General features: G+C 37.4%; 1 long non-coding RNA gene across 2 annotated transcripts; it reads left to right on the top strand.

The window, feature by feature from the left end:
• The first annotated feature begins 278 nt into the window (after positions 1 to 278).
• On the top strand, positions 279 to 22,997 carry LOC148977054 (uncharacterized). Of its 2 annotated transcripts, none has more exons than XR_016145793.1 (4): positions 279 to 597; positions 6,682 to 6,739; positions 17,089 to 17,145; positions 21,938 to 22,997. It is a non-coding gene; the product is annotated as an uncharacterized LOC148977054 (long non-coding RNA). The 2 variants fall into 2 exon arrangements; XR_016145794.1 differs by lacking the exon at positions 21,938 to 22,997 and adding an exon at positions 19,196 to 21,037.
• The last annotated feature ends 562 nt before the right edge of the window (positions 22,998 to 23,559 follow it).

Here is a 23,559-nt window from a genome sequence, read left to right on the forward strand (position 1 = left end):
AAAGAACACAGTAAATTAATCAAAAGTGATAATAAGACGTTTATAATATTTAAAATATTTAAAATAAACGATTGTCTTTTGAACTTTCGGTATCCTGAAAAAATGTCCACAAAAAGTATGAAGCAGCACAACTGTTTTCAACAGTTTTCATAATTTTTTTTTTCATTAATTATTTTTTTTTCCATTAATTATATTAATAGTAAGTAATGTTTCTTGAGCAGCAAATCAGCATATTAGAATTATTTCTGAGGGATCATTTGACACTGAAGACTGGAGTAATGATGCTAAAAATTCAGCTTTAATATATATAATTCAGCTTAAAATATATTACAATAGAAAACAGTTTTTTTTTTAAATTGCATTAGCCCTATTATTTCGAAGCATTACTGATTTTTGATTAAATATATTACCAAAATTTTTAACTGTTGTGTATACACACAGGTGTGATATGTACTATATTTTTTTTTGATGTTTTTCTCTCTCTTCATTTTAGAGCTGGACTGTTTAAATCATCATCCACCTTCATTGCATGGCAAATAACAGTTGGGACATCTGCATAACATATAATTTTGTGCTTTACTGAAGAAAGAAATGAGGGTGAGTAAATCATGACAATTTTCATGTTTGGGTGAAATGTTCCTTTAAAAAGAATGCTTAGATCCCATTTTCCCATCATAATCATGTGTATCTTTGCTCAAAGCAAAGCGCGCATAGTTTTCAGATTTCAAACAAAGAGTTGAAACAGTGCATTCAGAGAGGATATACTCTGCAATGACTGTTTATCCGTTTTGGAGGCAAAGTAGACAATTAGATTTAAGATGAGGGTAATAGCTCATTAAGTCTTTTTAATTTGGAGGATCTTTCTTTTTTTTTGTCCGGCTGCTCGGCAAACGAATGAAACTAGTGAAAGAGAGGAAAGACAAAGCTGAAATGGGGAGGACAATATCCTTGTGTGGGAGAATTAGTTACACTCAGTAGTCCAAGTATTCAAAGCAGAGAGGAGATCAGCAGGGATTAAGACAAAGTCTACACAGGTGGGTGATGGGGGTCACATGACAGGACATTACCTCGTTTGGGACATTAGCGAGTAAGACAGGATGATATTTGAGTGTTATTTAATGACATGGCTCATGGTGAAACTCAATCTGAAGCATACCACACTAATAAAAACAACAAAAGACTTGTAAATCTTTCCCTAAAATAGTTAAAATACAATACCTATTTTAAAGCCTACACAATCCATAGGAAGAGTTCATAAAAATGTAAATATGTCTGGAAAAGTAGCTCTCATTTTACTTATTTTATAAATGTGAGTGGTGCTTGCTTCCCACACTTTAAAAAATAATTACGGTAAAAAAAATGCTACAGAAAAACTGTTAATTTGTTAACAGAAAGTTTCTTTTCTATATACGGTAAATAACTGTGATAGATCTAATGGTACATTTACCGTTAAAATACCATTAAATTTACAGTTTTTGAAAGTGAAAAAGAACAACTGTCTAATTTAAAGAAGAAAAAAAATTCCCACAATTCCCTGCATGACACTTCATAGTTTATTTTGAATCAGTTTTATGTTACATTTAATGTTGTTAAATTGTTGTTTATTTCATTTTTTTATTTATTTCATGTGTGTTACCATGATGGTGTTTAATGTTTGTGTGAATGACAGTGTGCCGCTTCTATTTGATTTTTTTTTTTTGTGTGGAAAAGCTGCTTGTGCTGAGCTTTAATTGATCATGTGACTCATCAATACTTGTCAGTATATTATAATGGTACAAATCAGATATAAATACTTCAGTAGTTCAGTAAATTAACAGTATATCAGATAATGAAATACGGTTTATTACTGTAAATTTAAATTTAAGTTTGTAAAATCGTATTTTTGACAGTTCTGACAACCACAGCTGCTGTTTTTTTTTTACCGTAAAAATTACATTTTATTATTTACAGTGCATGCAAAAGTCACATCAGTTAGGGGTAACTTGTTTATTCACTAACCTTAAGTATGAGAAATAGTTTATTAGTTTAATTAGTTAGAACTCTCCACATTGTACGGAGATCCATCTATTTGAACTCTGGGTCAAAGTAACACAGCCTAGTCAAATGCCCTTTAAATACCACCATTTTAACGAAATCCCGTCATACAAGAACACTCGATAAGAACACAAAAGCTAAGCGATGACCCCTATTTGAATAAAGAGCACACAAAACGTGCCCGTCCAGAACCGGCGAAAGAAGAAATTGCAACACGGTAGTGATGGTTTCTAATTCCCCTCATTAACTTTGACCCTAAAGAGCCCGGGATAATGTTCTTCACCTGGAAATCTCCCACTCAGGGTCTAATTGTGTGGACGCAGTCAGCAAAAGACGGACGCCGAGGTCATCTGTGGAAAACAGGCCAGTGAATGGAGGGTTAATCTGCGGCGGTCCAGATGCGTGGCCCGCTGAAAAGAGTCAAAAGCGCCTCGCACCAGCTCAGACAAAAAACGTGATCTATTGTTGTCGTGTCAGCCCCGCGTGATATATTTTATCCTACACGCATGGACAAAACGGATCTGTGATTATACAAGCGCCGCGTTCTCTTCCCCGACAGCGTCCGCTGAAGAAGTTCTGGACACCAGGCCGTTTGACCTCTGGGTCTTCTGGTCTTTGTTCCAGATGCCCTCTGTTTTTCACCCCGCTCTGAACCCAAGGCTCCAGTGTTCCCTCTCAAAATAAAGAGACGGGGGCCCTGCGGTTTATTTTCATTAGTGCTCTAAAACGAGGCCTTTGAGAGCGTAAAAGGCCAAATGAAAGATAGCCTTAATGTGGTGATTAGGGGTTAAATAAAACATTTGAGCAAACAAACCTTGAGGTTGGCCGAGGGTTTACTGCATTTCCTCTCAACCCTTTAAGTTTAACACATGATCTGCTTCTCCGTGCTGGCAGCTGATCTGATGTAGAGATTGCCAAAGTGTTCAATGAGTTTGTGAAGGTGAATAGAGAAGTATAGCACACACACACACATCTCCTGTTTCTCACTTGCCATGCATTAGCGCTGGTTTGGTTGGGAAGAGGTCCGCTCTGGTTACAGCCCTGAGGTGGTTCACACCGAGCTACAACCCCTGACCCTAAGCATTAAACTTTGCCGCAACATTTGTGAATGATACCTCAAATCAAGTAGCCAATTGAGGGTAAGTGTATTTGTACAATTTTCACCATATAGCGTACTTGAGGAAGTAGTTACCTGAGCCATATCTAAAAATAAAGAGATCCTGATATCGTAGAGATTTGAGGATATCAAGCACATAGCAACAATCTAAAGCATCTTAACAACTACATATCTCATGCAACCACAACCCTCTCTATGGTTAAAAAAAAGGGATGTCATACATTCTTAAAAATAAAGTTTCTTTATTGGATTCTGGTTATTTGAAGAACCTTTAACATCCATGCAACAACATGTTCTTCAGTGGAAAAAAAGGTTCTTTGGGTTTTTTTTAAGTGTTAAAAACTCAAAAGGTTCCTAAAGGGGGTTTTCACAACAATGCCATTGAAGAACTATGTTGGGTTCCCCAGTTAACCCTTCAGTGGACAGTGTGAAGAATATAAAAAAAACCTAAAGAACTTTTTTTTCCACTACAAAGAACCTTAATGGAAAGGCTCCATTGATGTTAAAGGAGCTGTTCAATTAAAAAAAAAAAAAAAAAAAACTTTTGCTGATAATTTACTCACCCTCATGTCATCTAAGATGTCCACGTCTCTCTTTCTTTAGAAAAATAAATTAATGTTTTAGATGAAAACTTTCCAGGATTTTCTCCATATAATGGACTTCATTGGGAACCAAACGGTTCAAGGTCCAAATGAGAGTTTCAGTGCAGCTTCAAAGGGCTTTAAACGACACCAGATGTAGAATAAGGGTCTTATCTAGAACCCTTCGAGTCATGACTCGAAAAAAGATTTATTCATTTTGAAGGACGAGTTTGAACAGGAGAGTCACGAACACTCATCACAGAACAGAGCAAGACGAGCATTTGTGCTTATAAAACTTAAACTTTTTAATTAATTTTTTTAAACCCTTATTCATCATCTGGTGTCGTTTAAAGCGCTTTGAAGCTGCACTGAAACTCTCATTTGGACCTTGAACCGTTTGGTTCCCAATGAAGTCCATTAACGTTATATGGAGAAAAATCCTGGAATGTTTTCATCTAAAACCTTAATTTCTTTTCGACTGGAGAAAGAAGGTCATGGATGACATGGGGTGAATAAATTATCAGCAAAAGTTTTTTTTTTAAAAGTGAACTACTCCTTTAAAGCATCTTTATGGAACCATGATGCCAATAAAGAATCTTTATTTGTAAGAAAATATGGTTCTTTTAGGATGTGTTTGCTAAAAGGTTCGTTGGGGCCCTAAAATGGTCCTTCAAGCATCACTGTGAAAATCCCCCTTTTTAACTTTTATTTTTAAGAGTGTAACAGAACCATTTTAGGTCCCCCAAAGAACCTTTCAGTGAACAGTTCTTAAAATAACAATTTTTCTTAACGTGTGAAGAAATGTTTTCCACTATGAAGAACCTTTTGTCCAGTGGAAAGGTTAAAGGTTCTTCATGAAATTTTAGCCTTAGATTTTAGAGTGTGGCAAAAGTAGCATGCGCAAGAACATCAGAAAATGTAATATAGTTTAGTTATCTGTTGCTTTTGTGTTCAGATCACAACTGTGAAGGTTATTGACCGTTTGCAAAACTGACAAACAGCCCTTCTCGGAAACCCTCCACCTCACCCTTTACACAACCTCCCCACATTCATGGCTTTTTGTTTGGACTCGTTTGACCATAAAATATCCTGCATCTACCAGCAGAAATGCATCTTGCTCTTTGACTTGCTCTTAAGTGCATTATCTGTGCAGCTTTCTGACAGCCAGCAATCTTCTGGCCTTATACCTGAGGCTCAACAGCTCAGCAGTCAGCAGTCATGTCTAGGAGCGGTTGAGTTGTTTATTCCAGGTCAGTGATGACGGTATAGAGGACGATGAGACAGATGTTTGGAGGTATTTATTGTTACGGCCCTAGAGACCATATTTGGCGTGAATGAAAATTAAGCTGTTTGGAAAACATACAGATAATGTCTGTCTACTGTTATGATATAAAGTTATTTTTGGAATGTAAACATTCTGAAATTGTTTGAAAATTAAAATGTGAAACTAAACAAAAAGAGTTTATAATGAAAGTTTTATGTATTTCTGAAATGAATGTTCATCCCCATCCCTCCTGCACTTTGATGAGCGCAATAACAAACAGTTGCTTCTTTTTTTTCGCTCAAATTTTTTCAAAAGCAAGAATCAGAAAATAAAGTATTATTCGCTCGCTGACAACACGAAACATATGTGAGCGTGTCCTACAGAATTTCATCTCGCTCTTTTAAGTGGCTTGCTCCGGGGCGACCAAGTAGGTCAAGAGAATTGACATGAGGTGAAGAAGTTCACAAAAGCGTGAGGAGAAGGTCAACCGTAAAAAATCCCCCCCACTTTGGTGTGGAAAAGGGTGGGACAGAGAGACAGGAGACATGGAGGCTGAGTTAGAGCGAACACTCTTGTCAATGTTCTCTGTCGACCCCCAGTCAAAACTACTCACCCCTGTCGCACCCCTGCTCAGCGCCGGCAGCAGTGGGCAGCTTTCTCGCACTTTACTCGCGTCTGCACCCGCTTTCAGAGCGAGTAACTGTGTGAGCCCAGACAACAGGAAGCGTGTCTTCTCATCCCAGCAGAACAGTGGGAAGAACTGACCCATGCTAAATGTCAAATATCAATGGGTGGAATTTACAGAATTATTTTACGGTAAATTACCGTAGTCAGAAATTTACAGTGAAATTAATTACTGTTAATCAACAGCAAAATGATGCGGACATCACAGTAATTTACTGCTCTTTTTTTACTGTGAAGTCTCATTGTAAAGTTGTCTTTAACAATGCCACTGTGAGAAATGATTTTGTTTAGTACTGTAATTGTTAAAGGTGAATAGTGTTCCATTAGCTTGGGATATTATTTATATTTTCTGTGAATGTATGAGACCCACTATTTGTTCAAAATGCCCTCGCCCACTATACACTCTTAGAAGAAATGGTTCTATTTAGAACCAGAAGTGGTTCCATCCCCCGCTATATATATGGAACTCCAAAAATGTTCTATATAGAACCATTTTTTTTTGGTAAAAGGTTCTATTGGCCAAGTATGGAACCCCCGGGTTGTATATAGAACCCAGAGGAACCCTTTTTTTTAAGACTGTATAGAACCTTTTAGGGGTTCCAAATACGTAGCGCTGATAGAACCTTTTAAGGTTCTATATAGAAGAGTGTACGTTCAAAATAAAGTGGATATAATACTATTAAATTTGATATAAATGGATAAATATAATATTAATATAACATGCATTACCCATTGCTTTAATCTAATTATACTTAAAGTTTAAAAATATTTAAATGGTTAAATGCAATTTTGACCAAATTTCTAAATCCATTTTTTCATATTTTCGTTATTATGCCTAAAATCACATGTGGCATTTAAACTAATTGAATACGGAAAACCAAATGGAATTTTTATATGAGCCATTTATTGATTATTGGCCATAACATGAAACCAGCCATAATTTAATATTGGTGCATTTGTAGTAAAGTGTGTAAATCATGCAAATTATTGTTTTCAAACAGGTTTCCCGGACACTCCCCCTATTGGTCGGACAGACAGAAACCCACACCACTGGTCAAGGTAGGTTGCCATTTTTCTCTGCCCAAACAAACAGACTTTTCAGGTGAAGCAACCTACGAATTGCTCATTTATAGATGTGTCTACATATCATAAGTACTGCTCTGAGTTTGGTCATTGCGTTTACAGGACCTCCAGTGAAAACTTGAAATGCCTCGATAGCCCAAAACTGTCACCCAAAGCGATGACAGTGTCATTTACTGTAACGAGCTGTCACATCAGACCCTAAAGTGAGAGCCAGCACTTTTGGGAGGTGTGGAAAGGGGAGGAGATGTGAAAGGAGGTAAAAGAGAAAGGTGGTGGGTTAGCTCCTGCTCCTCCTTTTTGTCAGGGGAAAGAGGATGAAACCTGTCATTAGGAAGGTTAAATGAAGAAAGCCCTCAATGGGGTGGCCATTGTGTTGGAGCAGTGAGGAGGGTTAACTCTTTAGTGCCTCAAATAACGTGGCTTGCAGCTTTGTGGAGGGCTGAAAGAGACAGAGGGGGGCCAAACGGAGGCCCCGGCGCTAGAGAAAAGCCCCGTAGGCCGGGCCACAGTGGGGGTTGATGGGGAGGACAGGGACCTTTGGGGATTTTTTCATCTCTTGTTTTTCTTTCTTTCTTAGCAGCTCATCCAGAACCTGCCGTTTTAGAAACTCCCTGAGATGGTTCATTCTCGGGAGATTCCGCTCCCTTGTGTTGAAAAAAACGCTGCGTGAATGAATGCATAGTTCGCATTTAAGCCTTCCTTCAATGCACGGCTTAGAGATTTGCTCATCCCAGTGTTTAATGCTGTTTGGGGTCAAAAATCTGTTGGATTGTAGAGTGGCGCTATAATGACCTCCTTCACAAACGGCCGAAATCAGACTGAGCTAACGAACGTAAAAATAAATATGCACGCATGCAATTCCGTGGGGTTCGGTGTGCCACGGGTCCATTGTAGTCGCTGTGTGTGTTGTTCTTGAGTGGAATTATGCGACTGACAAGTGGACTGATTTCAGAGGTTAAAAGGAGGAGGTGGCTGTCCATTTTAGCAGAAATAATTATTGATTTGGAAGATGCAATCATGCCAAAAAAAAAAAAAATCACTGTAAAAAAAAAATATTTTCAAGATTTGTTATCACAACATTTTTTTTCTTTTGTCAAGTCAACTTAAATAATTTATTTAGTTCAGATAACTTATTATTTTGAGTTTCTGATGATTAAATCAATCCCCTTCATTGTATTAACACACTTTTTCAAGTTCAATCAACTTAAAATTTTAAGGCAACCAGGTTACTTTTTTTTAAGTTAAACCAACAATATTTTTTTTACAGTGTAGCTTTAGCAGTGGGAAATAAACCATTATCTTAACCTTAGGATTGCTATTACTGTAGCTATTAATTTTATTTTATTAGTAGGCCCACACAGAATCTGCTTTTTTTTTTCTTCGGTTCATGTATTTTTATTGATTTTTGCATACATTTCTTCACACACTTTTCTTTTGTTTGTTAAATGAGTAAATGAAGAGTTCAGATGCAAAAGCCTCTAAATGCCATTTGAAATTTTCTTCTTTAATGATGATTTTTATGAAACATGTATATTTAAGTTCAGTAATTTCACTTAAATAACAATTAATAGGTAATTATCATTGCCATTTAAGTGAAATTACTGAACTTAAATATACAAGTTTGATAAAAATCATCATTAAAGAAGAAAATTTCAAATGGCATTTAGAGGTTTTTGCATCTGAACTCTTCAAATGTAAATGCAAGCCTTTTCTCTACAAGGCTTCATTTAGTTTCCCCTCTTGGCTTCTCAAAGATTTGATTCGCACCCCCTTTTGAAAGACATACTCCGTGATATTTTGGCATATCCACTTTATAACTTGATCCTCTTTCTGACTAAAGTGTTTCATTTTTTCTTTTGTCAAATCAACTTAAATAATTTATTTAGTTCAGATAACATAATTTTGAGTTTCTGATGATTAAATCATTCTCCTTCATTTTATTAACTAACTTTTTCCATTTCAATGAACTTAAAATTTTAAGGCAACCAGGATACTTACTTTTTTAAGTTAAACCAAAAACATTTTTTACAGTGCATAATCTATAATAATGATAAGGCTAAACACAGGTGTGTTTGGCACAAAAGATGGGATTTTTTTCCCTCCAAATCTAATGAGGAGTTGTAAAGGATAATGGTTTTGAGTGTCACACATCAATTGACAGGAGAATAGTTCTGTCCAAACTTTAATTTGCAATGTCTTTCATGCCTCTCAAAGCAGCTGAAACTTGCATTTAGAAGTAAAACTAAGGTAAAAACCTGTCTGTTTACTCGCTCGGACGAGTTTTATTGTTCTGAACGACGTTTGAGTTACATGTGTTAAGTGGTCATTATTAACAGTTTTTGCGATCGGACTCTCCTTATCCTTATTTTACCCTGAGATATATTAATAAAGATGCATCAGGCAGCGCAACAAGAAACGTATCTTTAGTTATAGTACGGTAAGATCCAAAAAATAAACAAAGATAAGTGCTGTTGAAAATTTGCACTAATTTGCAACCACTGATATTTCTTTCGAGTTGAGAATGCACAAGTTAGCCGAAGGGGTTTGATTCGGACTGAAACAAACTTTCGTTAACTTCCTTAACTAGTGCCCGTCTGCTTTGGTTTAACATCTAGGGTCACACTTGCTTATCCTCCCTCTGTACCTATTTGCCTTATAAACCTATTTGGCCAATTAGTGACTCCATTGAATGGCGCTCATTCAGTGCTAGTGCAATCAGTGCTTTAGTAGCTCAATAAAAGCCCAGTTTAGCTTGATCGGGATTTGCTCCTACAGAGAGCAGAAGCTGAGGTCATCAAAAGCCCATTTAAACCATCATGCAGTGCCAGCATTCTCATCATACAAAATAAAGACAGCCGAGTCTTGCAATGCTCTGGTGTTTCTTGTTAATGGCAACCTTTGTGCTCTGTAGATGAATTACCAGAGACAAATTGAGGATCAAGTGGATGCTGGTTAATGAATACTCACTGCAAGACTATGGTGCTTTCCTAGTTAGTCGACACGCCGAAAATGTGAAATGTCAAGTCAAATGTGTTTGATAGGATAGTTTACATTTTATGATGATGCTAGCAAACAAACTATTGAGAGATGCTGTGGTACATATATATTGTCCTACACAAGTACACTGAAGTTGGAAATACTTATATATCCAACTTTATATAAAGAGCCGGGCAATAATAGTTACATTTTGCAACAAAATAAAAAATCAGGTTGTTGAGATTTGCTATATTTTAAATATGGCTTAGCTTTTCATGACTGTACTGTATGTGTATAAAGTTGAATAGGTCTATATCCAACTTCATAGAGCTGTGCGATAATACAGTTTACATATCATACATAGTATATATTGCTTTATGTGAGTATACTATTAGGTAAAGGAGGATATACTACAGTATATATCCAACTTTCATTATACAGTATCTCCTGGTTATAATATGGTTTAAAGTTTTCAGTATGACAATGAAGCACTTGAACTTTTGCTATAAATTACTGACCACTGTATCCAGTAAAAGTTGGATATACTTTTTTATATAATTTATTTATTTCATTAAATCGACCTTAATTTGTCATGTGATATTGAAAATTACGAAACTATTTGATGTGTGACAGGCCTAATTACTATTTGGCAATGTGTATCACTAACATAGTCAAATAACGCATATTTAATGACGGGAAAAAATTCAATTATCACCCGTGCTTACAAATTAAACTAATTAAATAAATTTAAAAACTAAAACTAACCAATTAAATAAATTAAACTACTTTTATGCGAGTACGTTTTACAAGAAAACACTATTTCAGTCTTTCTTGGTCAAAATAAACAAATTTTATTCAAAATTGCAAAAGAGTTTACATCTCTTTCTTTGTAATTAATTGTGTACTATCCGTTCCTGAGTCTGTTTTGTTTCGGTGTGAGCAGTTTAACTGAGGAGTTCATTGAAAGACTCATAGGCTACCTAACACATGTGACAGCACTCTTAGAAGAAATGGTTCTTTTTAGAACCAGAAGTGGTTCCATCCCCCGCTTCACATATGGAACTTTTTTTTTTTTTTTGGTAAAAGGTTCTATTGGCCAAGTATGGAACCCCAGGGTTCTATATAGAACCCAGAGGAACCCTTTTTTTAAGAGTGTACCTTTTAGGGGTTCCAAATCTGCGCTGATAGAACCTTATAAGGTTCTATATAGAACCTTTTCTTCTAAGAGTGAGTATAAGATATCACACTTGTGTATTGTAAGGTGTGTCGTATCTCCATTAATAAGCTTGTACCTTTCCTCGGTGTAGGTTGTTGTTAGTGGCTGGCTGTGAGAGGAGGGTAGCTAATCACTTTCCCTTCTGCCTCTTCAGTGGCTGGAGTGAAAGATCACAGCGCTGGCGGGCCGTCCGGCCCACTGAAGCCCACAGCTCCTCCTCGCCCTATTCTCTGGCTCCTGGGGAGGCTGGTTGAGGCCGCTGAGCTATTGATCGGGTGAATGATGGCTTCATAAGGCAGCCTGTCGCGGGTGGGACTGTCGTGAAGGAATGTCATCCCACTCTCCCTTTAGGCAGGAGACAGATGCGGCGGCTGAGCCGCTTTCCCATGATTCCCTGGGGAGAGCGTTAGGACAGGTTCTGATGCTCCTATTGTGAGTCGTAGTGTTTGTTTCTGTGTTCTTGTGACGCACAGGCGTGTGTAGCCATGTGTCGTTTTGAGTCCGGCTATGGAAAAGATGGGGCGGCTCAAGGGGAAATGCCCTCTGTGATCAGGGATGACCGTAATAAGCATTTTGCGGGATCCTTCTCTTTCTGCCTCCGGGGCTTTTGGGCCGACGCCACACACTGGTTTCCCTCTGGCTCTCCATTCAGGCTGTGGCTCTCTAAGAACAGGCGTAGAAATCGGCTACATTTAATCAGACACGGTGTGGAGGATCAAGAGAGCTTTTCCTTCATTGATTTTCCACAGTTAAGGATCCACCACACTTGGTTACAGGGGTTGAAAGGATTCCTCAAATAACAGAATAAATGAAACCACATGCTGTCTTTACAGATGTTCTACTTCTATTAATCCAAACAGCATAATTAATAGTACATTTTATTTCTCAGCGGTTGCTCTTTCATAGCAGGAGACTTAATGGAGTTCTTACTTATGTTTTATTTAGCGGTCAACTTGGTGTCGGAGATGTTTCTCGTAGGATTCCAAAAAAACACTTGAGAATTCATAAAAGACATGAAATCAAAATATACGTTTTTTTGTTTGTTTTTTTTTTTTTTTTGCTTTTAGTATATGTTAGTCTTACTGTTATCTAAAATCTAGGGTGCTCCAAAACTATAACAAAATTCAAACTTAGAAGACATAAGCATTAAAAACTTAAAGTCTCTCACGTCCGACAATATGGATCAATGATTTTGATGACATCACTCTGCACTTCTCATTAGATTTTGTGTCCAATCAAACGCTCTTTAGAATCCACAGCATCCCGCCCCCTACATTATAAATAGATGGCCGCTCAAGCTGCGGCTAAAATTAGTAATTTGTTCACACATTTATTACTTTCTAAATGGTGAATGGCACTTAGTGCTCTAAATAGGGGATAGGGAACAATTCAGACAGTGTGCTTTCCATTGAGGGAAATGAAGTCTGGTTTCACGTTAGTGCGCAGCGCTCACAGTCTGCTCAGGTTAAACACAATAGTACAGAGCGGATCATTTGTGCGAGTCGGTGAAGAACAGAAAACGTATCGGACCCATATGAATTCTGCACAAAATGCTATATTTTAAAGGAAAATGGAGGAGATTAAAAGGAGTAATGGTTCGAGATTAGGAGGAGATTCTGGCCGAGCTGTGTTGTAAACACTATATTTGCTATTGGCTATTTTTAAAAAGGGGGAGGAGCTAATCAGTGTGTCCCACTCTGTCTTCCTGATTCAGTTGAATTTTTATCAAAACATTGTGTTTCAAGGCACTTTAGTGGGTCTTTAAAGATGAAACCAGTTAAGGATCATCCTATATTAGGTGTACAGTTGACAGGCCATTTTAGTCAAAGAGGACGTGTTAATTGCTCAGAGGTTGCTCGTTCATATAGCTCAAGAAATTTTATGTTCTCAGTTTTGTTTTAATTATATCAACTTCATTAATAAATAAAAATAAACACAATGAGAAGTACAATGAGAGCTATAAGTGAATGTGGATTTTAATTGCCATGGCAATTCTGACTGTTTCCCCATCCTTAAGAGGAAGAGTTTATTACTCAGGTGTTGCCCGTTCTTAGCTCAGGAGATTTATCAGTTATATTTTATGGTTTAATTGCTGACTTTGCCTAATCTGAGCACAGTTTGCTTGACAATGTTGAGACATGATAGTTGATAGTTGTCTCAAACAATGCTCAGATTCAGATTGCACTGTATTTAAAATATCTCATTGGAATCTCAAATATTTTGTATTCAAAATGTATTGATCTGAGCTGCTGTCCAAATTAATTTATTGCTCTATACTTTAACTGTATGAGAACATTGCTCATTTAAGAAGAAACGTCTCACATGACCTAAAACAACTTCAAAAACTGACAACACTATTAAAGGGATAGTTCACCCCCCAAAAAATCTGTCCCTTAATTACTCACCCTCATTTCATTCCAAACCCTTAAAGGGTTAGTTCACCCAAAAATGAAAATTAAGTCATTAATTACTCACCCCCATGCTGTACCAACCCCGTAAGACCTTCGTTCGTCTTCGGAACACAAATAAAGATATTTTTGATTAAATTTGAGAGCTGTATAACTACCACATTGGCTCCTAAGGGACTGCCTCTTGACGGCCCAGAAAGTCAATGAAGAAAATGTTTAAATATCCCAAGTGACTACCGTGGCTCAACTATATGTTTATCAAGCGACGCGAATACTTTTTGTGCGAAAAAACAAACAAAAATAACGAGTTTATTCGACTATTTCTTTTCTTCCTTGTAGGCCAGAACGAGACTTCCTTAGATTTCCACGACGCATGCGCGAGAATTGCGATCTGAAGTAGTGTAAGCTGGTGGTGTGAGCAGATCGCAAATCTTGCGCATGCGTCGTGGAAATCTAAGGAAGTCTCGTTCTGGCCTACAAGGAAGAAAAGAAATAGTCGAATAAACTCGTTATTTTTGTTTGTTTTTTCGCACAAAAAGTATTTGCGTCGCTTGATAAACATATAGTTGAGCCACGGTAGTCACTTGGGATATTTAAACATTTTCTTCATTGACTTTCTGGGCCGTCAAGAGGCAGTCCCTTAGGAGCCAATGTGGTAGTTATACAGCTCTCAAATTTAATCAAAAATATCTTCATTTGTGTTCCGAAGACGAACGAAGGTCTTACGGGGTTGGTACAGCATGGGGGTGAGTAATTAATGACTTAATTTTCATTTTTGGGTGAACTAACCCTTTAAGACTTTCATTCGTCTTCAGAACACACATGAAGATCTTTTTGATGAAACCTGAGAGCTTTCCGTCCCTCCATTGTCCCCTCAAAACGTTCATAAAGAGATCGTAAAACTAATCCATATCAATTAAATTTTCTCAAGAGAAACGATTGCTTTATATGATGAATAGATTCTTGTGTTACGCAGCACGCAGAACCAATGAGGTTTGTTCTCGCACGTCAATCAGGTTCGGTTGAGCTTCGGTTTATGTCCGCTGGTCAATGTTTAAATGTGAACATTCATCACACGAAGTGATCAAGTCTCTTTAGAAAATTTGAAGTAAACTGCTCAATTCATATGGATTAGTTTTCCGACTTCAAAATGGTAGTTGCGTAGCTGTCAGTGGAGGGACAGAAAACTTTTGATTGCATATTTTGGTCCAAAGTTTTAAACATTTAAGCTCTTAAATACAGGTGAAAATATGGGAAACTGGAGATATAATGCTTGTATGTTTTGTTTTGTATTAACTTTGTCTCAGATGTTTCTCCTAAAATAAAAAGAGAAATAAAGATTGAATTGCTGTAGAAGTAAATATGAATAGACCATGTTTCTCAGATAGTAGAATTTAATGAGAGAGTTTAATTTGCACGCTTTGTAATCTAAACTGAACACATTTTGAGATATTGTTAAGATACTCTAATAAAGGTGACACATTATTGTTAGATTTTTTCAGACAAAAGTCTAAGCAGAAGACCAAAAGTCCATTCTCCATCTCAACGCTAGAAGACTGAACTGAGATACCCGATATCTTTTTTTTCCTGTTTTTGACTGCTGACTTGAGTCCCAAAAAGGTTCTATATAAGGAGAAATGTTTGCATTTCATGTTTAACAGGTTATTTCATAGTTTTAAAGTATGTTTACAAGCTGCTTAACACATAAAATGTAACCAAAATAAAACATTTAAATTAAATTCATTACCAATAAATTCATAAAGTGGTACTATGAGGGTATCCCTTCAAAGATTCCCAATATAAGCACCTCCCAGAACCCTTCAAGGTTCAATATATAACCTGTTCCTCAAAGAGTGTACGTGTTTGTCTGTTAGGTATCGACCGCCCAAATTTCAAGTAAAAGGGAAAAGTAACAAAGCGAGATAACCGCTTGACAAAGTGAGGCAGTGTATCAAATGGCACGACACTCACTCAACAGTCAGTTTGTTGTCGTGCACATGAATGGAACTGAAGCTGTGCGCACACACTCGCAAGGCAAGAATTACTCAGACGCAGTAGTACAAGAAGCCTTTTCAGTCAGGCTCAAACACTGATTACATTGTAATGGTGCAATCAAAGAGGAAAATGACAGAGGAGCTCCATAATACACCACTCATAATGGTCAGATGGTCCAGAAAGCATTGTGCAAAGCTTTTAAGTTGCTCTAGTCTGTGGGCAGTTGAACAGGAGAGGGGGAAATCGCACTTTAAAAACGCTCCCTTGAAGTCACAGACTATTAGCCAGATATTATACGTAATTGTGCTCCGTGGATCACAGGAACAAGGGTAGGAGTCCTCCCGAAAGTGTTTCTGTGTGTGTGTGTGTGTGCGAGTGTGTGGGAGGGTTGCAAGAACAGGAGATTTTTTGTGTTGGAGAAAAAGAGCCTTGGACACTTCATCTTCTCTTCTGTGCGCTGCCAAAAAGGCCAGAGGTCAAATGTCAGGGTGAATGAAGAATTCCGAGCTGCATGCCGACAGATCAGGTTTCAGGGCCGGGGGAGGGGAGGGAACAGCCCTAGAGCAATAGGTGCCAGTATATGTGTGAACTTTTCTGAGCAACTTTTATTTAAAACATCTCCAAACCGCCCTTTAGCGCTGAGGCTTTATGATGTTTCACTCAAGGTTGCGCATATTTTCTCCAGACAAGAACATTTTTGCCTCTGAACGCATGATTTCCCAATAACCACTGACCGCTGTGTTACGTGGCGAACTCTGTTAAAACAGCAGAAGTAATTAGTTTAAATGCATGTTTCAGTTTAGCGTTTCATTGAGGGCTAAAAATAGATTTAGAAGTTAAAGTGTAGTTCTTGTATGCGTTTTTATTATTTTCAGAGAGAATGCTGAACATCAGTTTGAAAAAGAATATTATTTTCAATTACTCTGCAAACGCTGTGATTATTTTCTCAAGACATTTAAATGAATGCTAAATGATTATTATTTTTTCTTTCTTCAAATTACGTTTCTGGTTTAGTGGGTTAATTTTTTACCTTTCTGCTTTAAAACATCAAACGGAGGCAAACAAAATCAATCTTGTAACTCAACCTGTCTTTTTGTTTGTCCGAAAGCTTAGTCTTGGGCTCTATAAAGGATAAACAGCTTCAGTCTTCTTTACTAGTTTCTCTATTGTGAACTCTGTAAATGATCATCATCCAACATGTGCTCTGTGTCTCAGGAGTGAGTCCTGTGCCAGAGTACGAGTCTTTTTTTAATGCATATTTGCTACATATTTCTTTGCAATATATGTAATCCATCTATGTGTGTGTGTGCGTCTGTACAAATCATTTTCGGTCAGACTCATTATTTCTGACTATTTATTGATTAATTATTTCATTTAAATTGGTTAACAATAAATAATATTCCATATTGTATTTTCAATTCGCCTTTCACTTTACATATTGTTTCAAAGCAGCTTTATAAAAAAAATGCATGTTTCTACATTACAATTTAGAGTGATCTTTTATCTGAGGTGACTGTGTCCAAGTATTTCAGAAATGTACATATACAAATCATGCCGTTAGCTAACAATCTATTCGTTTAAACAATCTATTAATTGAAGGCAGAAACAATAAGCTCATTGACGTAATGAATACATGTTGTTAACAAATAGAACATTTTGCATTGAAGCATGTTGATTCAGAGTTTGCTTCATCTGAAGTCCTTGCAGGAGTTTGTGTTCTCTCTTTTCAGGTGTTGGTCATCTGAAGTCTTCACAAGCACCGTCCTAAACCATTTAGGGCCTTAAAGGTCAGTAGCAATATTTGATTGATTGATTTAATTGATACAAAACTTAATAGATACACCCTAAAAAACGATTTGTTGGCTGAACAACCATTACTTATAGAAGTAAACACAAAAAAATTAAGTATTCATAACTTTTCCAATATTTGAGTTCACGCAACATATTTTACTTAAAAATATATGCATCACATTACATATATTTTTAACAATGTTGCATGAACTCAAATATTTTAGTACATATAACAAAGGTTTTCTTATTAATTTTAAGTAAAATTATTCTAAGTTTGGATTACTTAAAGTATGATGCAAAAATGGTGCATATATATTTTAAATAAATCCAAAACTTAATTTTTTAGAGTGTAGCCCAGTGAGATGATAAAATTGGGGTTATATGATTTTTTTCTTGACCCAGTAAAAACTCTAGCAGCTGCATTTTGGACTAATTGTAGCTTGTAGCTATCTTATTGAGGATGCATTAAAGTAATAATCTAGAGGTCATGAATGCATGAACTAGCTTTTCTGCGTCAGGAACCGATAACATGTTTAGTGATGTTTCTGAAGTGGAAGGCGGCTGTTTTTTGAACACTCAGGAACACTCAGGTAACACTCAGGTCTTTAACAGTAGAAGATGAAGTGATAGTACATCAGCACAAGAGATTCTGTGTATTTTGGTCCAATAAGTAATACCTCAGTCTTATCAGAATTTAGTAGAAGAAAATTGACCATAATATTCCCAGAATAAATTAGTCATGAACCATTTCATCATCTTTGACTGTTCTTAACCCCACTGCTGTGAGTCATTGCCCTGTATAATGTTTTTTTTTTCTCAACCCCTCTACACTAGAGAGTGTAATGTTATCGTAGAGAGTGACATCGGCTGTGTTCCATAAAACGAGTGAGCTGCCTTGCTGTCTACTGTCTATATACCTTAGTGGAACCTTATAAGTGACTGATTGAGGTAGATTTTTGGATTTGGTTTTTAGTGTGGCAGTATTAGCTACAAAATGCACACATATAAGGTAAAATAGTAGTATATAGATTTTTACACAACAGGTTTCAGGGCAAAAGCAAGCTGATGCCTCAACATGCTGCCTACATAGGGCGCTCACTAGGTTTTGGAACAGGACCGTCCTCTCCACCCCTCGGAGCATTGCATCCTCCACTACTAGTACAAACTGCCAGAATGAATCGCCTATAATGGGGCGTTTTACAGTATCGCATATTTGACCTCTTTCATGGACCACCTGCTCTGCAAATGGCCGTGGATCATGAAGGACCCAAACAAGTTGTTGACGATTCAGACCGAAGTCCAAACAACAGAGACTTGGCTTGACACCCAGCCCTCGAGGGCTTTGAGTTCCATCCCTTCGAAGTCCAGATCTTGGACTAATGGGGCAGTTTGTGGAGTGGAAAAGCTTTGATGCTAGCCTTTTTAACAACATGTCCTTTCTGTGATTGGGGTGAGAATTGGCCAGCAGGGTTCCAGGAGGAAAATGTAAACCATGGATTAGCTGGACTAATGACCCCTTGCCTGTCGTTGATGTTAATTAGCGTTAATTGGGCGCTTTTAGAGGGTTTCGGAAAGAGGAGAGGGGCCATCCTGCACATGGTGGAGCTTTGAAAGGTGAAAGCCGCCCCTTTCGCTTCTAACACCAGGGCAGGAGAACTTGTGCTCTGACGGCGTCTCTCTGTTTGCTCTCGACTCATTGTCAGAGACGATTTGTTTTCGCCACAATGAATCCCATTCACTTTGCTTGATCTTCACGGTTATTCAAGAGGTCAGCTTTTTTTGGGCGGTGGTGGTCGTGAGCTTTGATGCCCCCCATTCCAAATCCAAATCTGAGCTAAGATGCCTAAATTTGCATACTCAATCCTCAATGGATTAGGCAGTAGCAAACTGTTGTTTTGGCTCTGGTTGTCGCACTGCCATGCCTCACGCACCCGGACTGGGTTTCTTCTTAGTGTGAAATGAGGCCCCAATTTGGTTTTTTTTTTTTTTTTTTAAAGGGGGCTAGCTAACACCTGGTATCACTTTATTTACCCTTGTCCATCTCAGGTCTTGAAGGCTCAGGAACAGCGGGGCCTTCGGGGCGGCCCCCGTGGACGTCAGGACTGCCTTTGAAGGGGGGAAATGATGCCCCATATTGGAGCCTCGCCGATGACTTTACCAGTACCGTGACCTTCGTGACCTCATATCCCCCTCCTCACAGCTGCTGGCCCTCATTGGCCTCCGCTGGACTGCAGTGGTGGAGTGAACGGAGAGCATTGGATGGGGGAAGAACGGCGAAAGGTCAACCGGTGGTCAGAAGGTTTTTATTGGGATTGGGAGGCAGAGGGAGAGGGAGAGAGAATGTGTTAAAGACCACCGTCTGAGATTTTAACTGCGGGGAATTTGGCCTCCCTTCTACGTGAAAACCAGGCTGCTTGGACACCGTGTCTGAAGCAAGCGCGGATCCTTTTGGTTTCAATCTGGGATTGCATTTACGTGACATAAATGAAGGCTATGCATTTAATCAGTATGAATTTTCCCTGAATCAAACCCATGACCTTGGCATTGCTAGTGTGCCATGTTGAGCAACAGTATATTTGCATTTATGCATTTGGAAGACACTTACATTGCATTCAAGGGATACATTTGATGCGTTCCCTCGGAACAGAACCCATGACCATGTTTTGCATGTTGAGCTACAATAGATTTACATGTATGCATTGTACATTGCAATATACGTACATTAGATGCATTCCAATTCATTCAGACCCATTGCTACTAAATATAAATGCAAAATTATTATTAAGCTATACTGAAGATGAATCGCACCTCTAACTCTCTTCCACTTCAATCGTAGTCCTACAAGTCTTCGACTCTAATAAGATAGACCAACTGAGTTTGAACTTTTAATCTGCTCCAAGATCAGCAGTGTAATTTTTCACGATTCGGCACACTTCCGCTTATTTCCTGTTTTCGGGGCTCTTTATCTGCTGCTGGACACAAAAATGACACGAACAAAAATGCTCCGCTAAAGATGTATTGACGCTACGTGTCAGCGCTGTTCCACCCAGAGCAGATTTCCAACCTCCATGGGTGGGTAATGTGTGCTTTCCAGGCGGCCGCCATGTCGGAGAAAAACATTGAGAAAACACAAGGTTATCTGCAGATGTGACCCTCCATGTCACGCTCTCTCCGCTAGAGCCGCAGCACAGAGTCACAAGGACTTTCCCTCCAGCGGGCCTGCTTGAGTAATTTATTGCTCCATCGCATGACTGAAGTCCGGGGGTAAAAATGGCCATAAACATCACATTATGGCAGAGAGGTTGGTGGGGGTGTTCAGCAAATCTGCTACAGCCCAGTATTCTGCCTTGTTAAGCTCATTGGTCACAGTCTTCCAGCCTGATAATTTATAATCAAATATCTTTCTCCGGTGACGCGCTTGCCCATGAGCGCCAAGTTTTGTGTTTCAGTGAGTGTAACGTGGTAAGGTCCGAAAGTTCAAAACAAAGTGCAATGAATTTCCCACCATGCATGTTCTCATCTCTCTCTGCAGCCAGTGAATTCAGTTTCTAGACTCTCAATACTTTTATCTAGACTTTACAGAGGAAGCCAAGGCTAGTTGTCACACTTTTACACCATTAAAACAACAAAACTACAAAAAAAAGCCATTTCCACCATTACAGTTCATTTACACAACACAAAATTGGTAAAGTAAGACACAAAAACATTGGTTACACTTAGTTAACGCATTAATGTATCATGCAATAAAAGAAAATTGCAACATTTATTATTCTTGGTTGATACTTTTCATATTAGTTCATAATGTATCAACTAATATGTTAACACGTTACCATAGAAATGGTAGTGTTTTGTTTAATTTGTTACATTTAGCAATACATTCTTACAGAATTTATTAATCTTTGTTAATAAAAATGTTCAAATTAGTTCAGTTCATCTATTAAAGTTAAACAAAACGCTTAATCTTATAAATATATTAATAAATGTTGAGATTAAGATTAATAAATGGTGCAGAAAAATTTAGTTAACCAATGTTAACAAATGAAACCTTATTGTAAAGTGACATCACTAATATTGTTTCCACTTTTAATGTTAAAATATATCATAAATGTAAAAGATTACCAATATTACATAAGTGTTGTTCATTCAAAGATATTTATTTTGTATTTTGCATGATTTGTAATCACAACATTTTTTTCTTTTGTCAAATCAACTTAGATAATTTATGTAGTTCAGATAACATAATTATTTGAGTTTCTGGTGATTAAATTAATCTCCTTCATTGTATTAACTCAATTTTTCCATTTCAATGAACTTAAATTTTAAGGCAACCAGGTTACTTATTTGTTTTAAGTTAAACCAACAATATTTTTTACAGTGTAGAAAAACTTGACCTGACCTATGAATATATGAAAAATACCCTTGTCTTGAGAACAGTTTAACCTTTTAATTAAAATGTATTTCTTTCTAGGCTACCTTTATTGTGTTGTCTTGTTCACTCCAACAACTAGTTTGGAAGACAGAATTCAAAACAACTAAGAAACACGTCTGAACAAACTCTCATTACTGAAACAGCACTTATGCAAATCTCCCTGTGTGACAACTAGCCCCGGTCTCCCGTCCTCACAGTCCACAAACACTCTTTTATATCTCCATTATCTCTCTGTTCACTTTTGGCTGCTTTTTCCTTCTCTATAGGCATCTTTTTATGGAAGTGACATTCCAGTCTAAAACAGAAGCTCTTGTTTAAGGAGTCACCCTCCTAACCAATCCCTTTTTTCATCTTCCTAGGTTTGAAGCCGGGGAGCAAAGGTCAAGACCCCTTCCAGCTTCAGAGGCATGTCAGGTCATGCTAGCCACATACTGTTGCTCTCCCCGTTCAGCCCAGAAAACTCCAACAAGAAATGTGTGAGTAGACAAGTGCCTGTTTTGGTGTTGCTAAAATGAATTTTTTGAAAGACAGAACCGCTTTTTGCTCATTAAACCCAGAAATTAAGAACTAATAAACCTTCTCAAGACCTTCTTGAATGGAAATATAGTTTAGTATCATGCTTAAAGGAAAATAGCTAAAATATTTTGGTTTAAATGCTGGAGGTTACGTCTTAGTATAGAGTCGGTACAATGCAGAAGGTTGTGCTTCAGGCGGGTGTCCGGGTCATGAGGGTCATCAGTGCCTTTGCCCGTATTTTTGACTGTATCAGCACATGGCAAGAGCTTCATATTGCTTCCACTGTGAAAAATGAGACTTGGATGCATAAACAGGAAAAAAAAAATTAGGGAGACATGCAAGACTCCTCAGAATAGATAAACAAATAACCAAATAAATCTAGAGGACATTGGGGTGAGGGCAGGCAACCCCATAAGGGTCAGTACAGGAACAGATAAATCTCAGTTAAAGACGCCATGCTTCACAAAGTCTAACCTCTTAATCAACTCTAATCGGACAGAGGAAGGAGGGCACTGTCCGAACAAAACGCAATATGAAGCACAAATGTAAAGGCACTCATCCAAAATGTATTTTCATAAATTGGACGTTTTCATAGACAATACTTTCTTATTTTTATAGACAAATGCCTATGTATGCTAAAAATATATATATGAACAGAAATTTTTTTTTTGTAACAATATACACCACTGTTCAAAAGTTTGGGGTCATTATTATTATTATTATTTTTTGAAAGACGTTCAGTTAATTTGATAAAAAGTGATTGAAAATATTTACACTTTTAGAAAAGATTTCTATTTTGAATAAATGCTGCCCTTTTTAACTTTTTATTCATTAATGAATCCTGAAAAAAGTATTGCAGGTTCAGGATCATGTGACACTGAAGGATCTGAGGATCATGTGACACTGGAGACTAAAGTAACAGTTGATGAAAATGTAGGTTTGCATTACATTTTCTGAAATAAATAAGTTATATTTTAAGTATATTAAAATAGAAAAAAACATTATTTTAATTTGTAATAATATTTCACAAATTTTACAATGTTTTCTGTATTTTTATCTATATATATATATATATATATATATATATATATATCAACATTATGGTTGATGCTTTCAAGTTTCAAAACATTTATTTTTGTCGTTGTCTGAGGTTATAATTGATCTATGAATAGGTGAATAGATGACGACTGATGATTCACTACTTGGGAAAGTGGACGTTCAGACCATATTTTGCTTCACACTCATGTTACTTAAGCGATTGTTCATGGGTACATTTTTGGACTGGGCTGTCTTTCACGTCAGAAACAGGGGCACTGAATCATCACAAACTGCCAGAGCTTCCATAAATTAACCTGCAAACCAGTGGCCTTTGCATTTCCTAGGCCATGCGATGTGGTCATGTTTACTCCCTGACCTCAAACTGGGAGTCACTGTGCCAGTTGCTGCAGTCATCAGTCACCTTAGA

Source organism: Pimephales promelas, chromosome 12 (genome assembly GCF_988280905.1).
Source record: "Pimephales promelas chromosome 12, fPimPro1.hap1.1, whole genome shotgun sequence".
Taxonomy (NCBI): Eukaryota; Metazoa; Chordata; class Actinopteri; order Cypriniformes; family Leuciscidae; genus Pimephales; species Pimephales promelas.